This window comes from Physcomitrium patens, chromosome 2 (assembly GCF_059467195.1).
Source record: "Physcomitrium patens ecotype Gransden chromosome 2, ASM5946719v1, whole genome shotgun sequence".
Lineage (NCBI taxonomy): Eukaryota > Viridiplantae > Streptophyta > Bryopsida > Funariales > Funariaceae > Physcomitrium > Physcomitrium patens.
This window is the reverse complement of record NC_143411.1, coordinates 2,964,324-2,971,700: the sequence shown is the minus strand read 5'-3', so window position 1 is coordinate 2,971,700 and position 7,377 is coordinate 2,964,324.

Genomic DNA, 7,377 nt, shown 5'->3' with positions numbered 1-7,377 from the left:
TTTTGACCTTGTTCTACAAACGGTAGACCCTTGGATATCAATTTAATCTATCCTAGGGATTTTTTAGCCCAATCGTATCTTCAACTTAATCCTAGTATCAACCATGTTAATTATTTACCTCTTCTAATCTGATTTTATTAATTTATGGCCTTTCTAAAGCAATAAAAGAGCTTCTACATCTTAGAAGGTAAAATTATCAACCAACTTTTAATCTATTAGCTATTAAGACAAGAAAATAAACTAAGTGGCTTTTATGAAAGTCATATTTAAATATTTTGAATTATTATTGAATCAAGATGATTAGATATTATTTAAAATTTTATTTTTGATTATATCTTTATCATATAGTTGTATTATAATATGACATCCATTGCCTCTAAATCTACACATCATTTGGTATATGCTAAATGAACCATATGACATAATCGACATCACATTATATCTTTTTTTCTTTCATTCTATATTTTTATAATTTCACTTTATAGTGATATTTTTTATGATTCTTAATTTCTTCAACAACTTTGGACAATGGCTTCTCCCTCAATCTATCTCAATTTGGCTCATGATTTGGAAGCACAATAAAAAATTATACTATCCTTCTCCCATCTTCTCTACGAATTTGTGCATAAATTGAACCATCATCAAGTACCTTTATTTCCATCGAAGTTGCAATAATATATGGCTGCCTTAAAATAAAAGATAAGATGTTGCATCTTGAACAAAGAAATTTTGTTCCATTTTAACGTCACTAATTCAAATTTTTACATCTAGGCAAGTACTATGTAAATTACTTCATGTATTATTAGTTGCTTGTATTGTCCATCTATGTTCTATATCAATTAACCACCTTTTCTTCATGTAAAGATCCTTGGACATAAGATTTATTTCCGAATCTTCATCAATCAAAGCAATAATGGACTTATCTATATCTTCAATTTTCAACAATACCTCTGTAGTTGCTCTAGCTCAATGCTTTAGAGTATAATGACTAGAAATCTCTTTATTTTTATTACTTTAATCATCAAAACATATTCTTTGATTATGAATCCTTTCCTTACTTATTAATTCTTTACAACGATTATAAAATTCATCTTCTTTATCCTCACATATGTGTGCATCAATTGCATAATTCAATCCAACTTCCTCTATTAGTTTTTTTTTTTTTTTTTTTTTTTTAATACTATCAATAATGACATTATGGAATTCTTTCTTAAAAATTTCTAAAATCTCCTTCAATATAAACTCAACCTTAGCATTGAGCTCACGTTTTTCAAGCACATGTTCTTCAAGTACCTCCTTTAAATATGTGGTTGCCACAATATCAAGGAGTAGTTTGTATGTTGATGACTTATCTTTATTTTTTATATCTTTTAATTTTTCTTTCAATGTTGTCAAAGCATCCTCCATCAATAATTCTTGTGAAGCCATCTCACGAGTCTTGTCTCTTCAAGTTTACTTTTTAGAAGAATTTTTGTTTTCTGGTATCATCAAAATTTTGTCTTTTCTTTTCTTCTATCAAGGCTTTATGGTGGCTCTTAGCAATATATGCATAAAGCAAAAGAGCTTCTATAAGATCTTTCCAACTTATTACACTATATATTGTAGCTGCACTTCTCAATAATGCCTCCTTAGGTATTTTTCTTTTTAGCATCATAGAAATGATAGAAGTCTAAAATCTACTTATTTCTATACTTCCATCAAAGTCATTGTCTATCTTAGCACCATAACTTATAGTTTTTATTGCCGTGAATACATATACAGCCAAATAATCCTTAATAAATACTTTCATACTTTCTTCATCAAAGTTGATTTTGAAAAGATGACCAATATCCTTTAATGTATCAAAGATATGAATCTTAAAGATTGAAATCGACAATACATTCTTGTGTCATTAAAAAGAATTAAAAAGTCACTCAAAGATGATATAATATTAAACTAAAATAGCTATTGTCAAAAACAAAAAAACCAATAAGTCTTAAAAAAAGATTAAAGACTAAAAAGGCATTGACAAGAATTAAGAAGGCTTTACACTTGCCTCTATATATATCCTTAACTAGGAGCTATGTGATGATGTCCTGTAGAACCTCTAAAATGTATTGACTTTCTAAGACACATATCTTAACTTACAAGGAAATTTTTCTATATGTGTACCATATAATTAGCTTTTTCTATAAGCTATCAATATGTGATTAATTTATTGACTAAGTTTCTAATCTACCAATCAACTACAAACACATATAAACTCAAAATAGCATCTATGAAGCTTCTAAGAAGCTATTTTAGAAGATCTTATGAAATTAACCTATTTTTATCTACTTTTATTTATTTCTACCAAATCATATAGATATTTATTAAAATACCTATGTATATCTGTGATACAATGCCACTTTTTCATCTTTCTAAAAAATAATGTCTTATTGTATGATCTCATTGAATTTACTACAATCTTTTTGAAAATAAAAATCATCATTATACTAAATATATCTTTGTATATATCCTTGCTTAGAAATAGTCTTTGAACTTGTTGTAGAAGTCTTCTTTTCAAGTCTTATAAGTTTGATTTGAAGATCTTGCATTCCATATATAATCTCTTCAAATCTCATATCTTCTTTCTTTGATATAGTCCTTGGAGATTGGACAATAGGTACTATTGATTGTAAAGTAGGTATTTGAATTTAAGGTGCTTGTACTACTCTTAGAATATTAACCCAATCCTTTCTTCTTTCTTGTTTTACAAGCAAATCTACTATATCTTCAACATTTCTCCACTTTGTTGTCAATCCTTCATCTTCTTCTTTATCTTCAAGAAGCAACTCCAATTTTTCTTATAATTCTCTATTGATAGCTCGAAGAAATAATTCAACCTTATTTACTTATATATTAACTTTTCTACTTTTTATAATTAAAAATATTGTCTTTCAAACTCTTTCAATAGATCTGTTGTTTATAAATTTTTATTAGACTATTCAATCTAGTCCAAAAATAATTTCTTAATAATAAAATTAATGTCTTCTAAGATATATTCATCTTTTAATGTATGTAAAAATATCTTCCATGAATTCTTTTAATGCTTCATAATTAATATAATATATTTTTATATCTCATGTATTATAATAAGTCCAAATAGTTTAATCATCTTCTTCTCAAAAATTCAATTTCATTCCATTTCTTGTACATAACATCTTAAGTACTTTGAAATATCTCTTCCGTTAGATTGATCAATTTTATTGACCAATGCTTTGGTTGCCAAAGCTTCTTTATAATCATTATTTTTCTGTTACTGCATAGATAATGAAAAAACATCAAACATACTTGCAATGATTGGATTCATGTATATACTTTATCCACCAATAGAAAATCCACTTGAAGCTCCACTCAAGGCTCCATCAAAAAATTCAAATTCAACCTTCTTGTCTTCTTATAACATCAATTCCAAATAACCACAAATACAATCCAATATCTTCCACTCCAAACTTTTCCTTTCAGTTCACCACTTATGTCATATTACAAAAAATCTTATTTGAGAATACATCGAGTATCTAATTATAGAAAGAAAAAAGATATTATAACAACAAGATTCTAATTTTAATATAATTCTAAATAATTTTAATTAAACCTTAATAATACTAATCAAGATATGATCAAATCCAAAGAAACTTCAAAAAAATTATAAAAGAAATATAAAGAGATCTTAAAGAAATTCAAATAAAGTATTAGAATGAAAATCTAAATATACTATAAATAAATTTTAATCAATTTTTAATTTAATCTTAGTTAAAATTCTATGAGTCCTTACTAAAATCCTAAGTTCAATCCTAACTAAATCCTAAAGAAACAATAAATCCTAAGAAATTTTTTAATCTTAAATCAAACTCCTAATCAAATTAACAAAAATTAAAAGCAATTTAAAATCTCAATATCTATCAATGATATTATTGATCTTACTTAAGATATAACACACCTCTCAACAACTAAGTTGGAAAAAAGTACATAAAATTCAAAGAAGATCAAACTTATCAAATAGAAGATCAAATCTAAATTTTGCTCAAGTATTGACTAGCCTCCTTCTCTGATTTGAATGTTGAACTTCTAGTGCCAAAATTCCTTTTGAACCATTCAAGTACATCCAAAATACACCTAAACTACTGAAAATCAAGTCAAGTCTCTATAAAACAAAAAATTCACTTCAATTTAATTAGTAGATCCTTAAAGATCTTAAAAATACTCATTTGATAACAATAAATGTTGTCAAAGAAAAGCTTGGCTATTTTTTTCACCTATGATTGCTTTTGTATACTGTAAAAATAAGCCATCTTACTAAAACAATCTACTATCATGAATATAGAGTCATAAAAACTTGAGACTAAAAGATTTTTCAAAAAATCCATAGAAATAAAAGACCATGGTTGTTCTAGAACGGATAATAGTTACAAAAGTTTACAAGATTGATAACTAAGAATTTTTTATCTTAAACAAACATCACATAACTAAAAAAAGTCTTTCACTACCTTTCACATTTATTACCACTAAAAATCCCTAGATATAAGATCTAAAGTCTTATTGTATCCAAAATATCCGACTGCTAGAAAGTTATGACATACTTGAAAAACAAGTAAACGTGCTTTTCTTTTGAGAATGTATAGGCATCCTTTAAAATAGAGTAGATTTTTTTTGAATTCAAACTTAGAAGCATCATGAGACTTAAAAGAAGGGTTCCTGATATCATGGACAAGAAGATCAAAGGACATACTTGGTTGAATTTGTTTGAAAATGGTTGAATCAATAGTCAATGTTGATTTTATTGCTCGAAGATGAAAATGCTCTAGCTTCAAGAAAATCATTCTTTATTGATCAAAAGATATGTTTCTTTCCTTTGGAGTAAGATAAAAACATCTAGAAAGGACATCTCACAAATCTTGTTGTTTTTTGGATCAATAAGTAATCTTAAAATCAAATCCTGACAAGACATGCTCTAAAAAGTTTGGCAACAATTCAAAATATATGTTGACATAAAATATTTAAGCTTCTTATAGTTGATATAAACAATGATTGGATTAGAAGTACCTTCTAGATAATGGCACTATTATTGAAATAAATCTATAATTATAAAAAGTTCTTTGTCATGAATTTCATAGTTGAACTTGGCTACTGAAAACTTTCTTGAATGAAAAGCTATTGAATGAAGTTTATCATTTGTTTCTATTTGTGATAATATAACACCTAAAGAAAAGTCCGATAAATCTATTTCTATAAAAAAATGGCTTAAAAAAGTCAACACAATATAAGATTGATGTAAAAATAAAAGCTATCTTTAAAGCTTCAAATGTTGCTTCTGTTTTTTAATTCCATTGAAGTTTGTCTTTACAAGTCAAATATGTAAGTGGAGCTGCAACTTGAGAGAAGTTCTTGATAAAGATCTAGTAGTAGTTGGCAAATTTACAAAAACCTTGGATATCTCTTACCATTTTTGAGATCTTCCAATTCATAATAGTTTGAACTTTCTTATGAACCATCACAAGTCTATCATTTGAAATAATGTATTTTAAAAAGTCAACCTAAATAATATAGAATACATACTTTTTTGTCTTGGTATAGAGTCCTATATCTCTTAATTTTTGTAATACATGGCAAACATGAAGTTCATATTCTTTTTATATTCTTAGAATAGATTAAAATTTTATTTAGGTAATAAGCAACAAAGTCATCTAAAAAGTCTCAAAAAATATTATTCATTAGATGTTGGAAAATTGCTAGTGCATTTACAAGTCCAAAAGACATGACATTGTATTCAAAATATCCATACCTTGTTAAAAATATAATCTTTCATTCATCTTCTTCTTTGATGCATATCAAATTATATACTTTTTATAGATCTATTTTTATATAGATCTTAACTTAATTCAATTAATCAAGAAGTCCAAATATCAAAAGTAGCGAGTACCTACTTTTGATGGTGATTTTATTGAGTCCTTGATAATTAATACACATTTGCAATGATCCATCTTTTTTCTTCACAAATAAAATTGGAGCTCTTACTAGAGATTTGGAATAACATACGAAGTTCTTGGCCAAATTTTCTTCAATATACTCCTTGAATTCAACCAACTCATTTTATGATAAACTATGAATTGGTCCAAATGGTGGTTGAGATCCTTCTTCAAGATTAATTGAGCAGTCATAGAGATGATATTCTTGTAGAGTATCTGCATTCTTTTTTTCAAATACATCTTTAAAATCTTCATATTGGCTTGAAATTTCACTTAAAATCTTTCCACCATTAGAAATAAGTGCAGCATAAATGATACAAGGTAGTCATTCTTTTGTAACATGCAAGAAAGCTCTTATACCTAAAAATATAAGTTTAATTATACTAAACTTATGACTTTCTACTTAATCCACTATACTCTAAATGTACTTTTTAAAAAAGTTAAGACTACAAAAAGTTTAATTTATTTTTGGATTATATTTTTTTAGCCATAATAAACCTAAAATGATTAGATTAAAGGAAGATTTAATGATATTAAATATTACAAAGCTACCATGACCATTAGTTGTTATTTCTATAGGAAAGATTTTATCAGTAATATTTCTTAAAGATAATAAACGACTATCTATGACTTCTACATGAATAAGTTTAATTTTTTTTTACTAAAGATATATTATATGTTTTAGCAAATTCTTCATCTAAAAAATAAATTGAGGCTCTTGAATCTAACAAGGCAAACGCTTTGTGATGTTTAGGTCCTAAAATAACATTTATTGTAAAACAAAGAGAGGGTTATAAAGAGAGATTAGGACCTTCACTAAGTATTCTATAAGTTTTCAACCACATAGTCTTTATTGTAGCTAAACAAAGTTGTTTTTTGACATACTATCTTTTTGATGGCCTTACTTCTCATTTTGTAATTGTGCCACTTTTTTGGACAATATTGAGCAATGTACTTAGATTCTCTACAATATAAGTACAATCCTTCCTGACAACACAAGTCTTTTTTGCTCAATAAGAGGTTTGAAACATACCACATCAATTTTCATATCCTCTACTTTCAAATGTATGTATTGAAAAGACATTGGTATTGTTATTGAATTATAGTAATGTTCAGGTATACTTGTATAACTCTTACATCAAAATTCAAAAAGGCAATTGTCACACTTTATAACAAAGTCAATTGCTTGACTGAATATTTGAAGATCAAGTAAGTTGAGCATCAATTGTTTTACCTCATATTATAATCTGTAGAAAAATTGGCTAATAACTGCAACATCATTTCATTTAATATTAGTTGTAAGTTGTCAAAACTATGAAGCATATAACGTTACTAATCAATTATCTTGTTACAAAATATGAATCTTATTGGTTGTAACACAAATTGCATC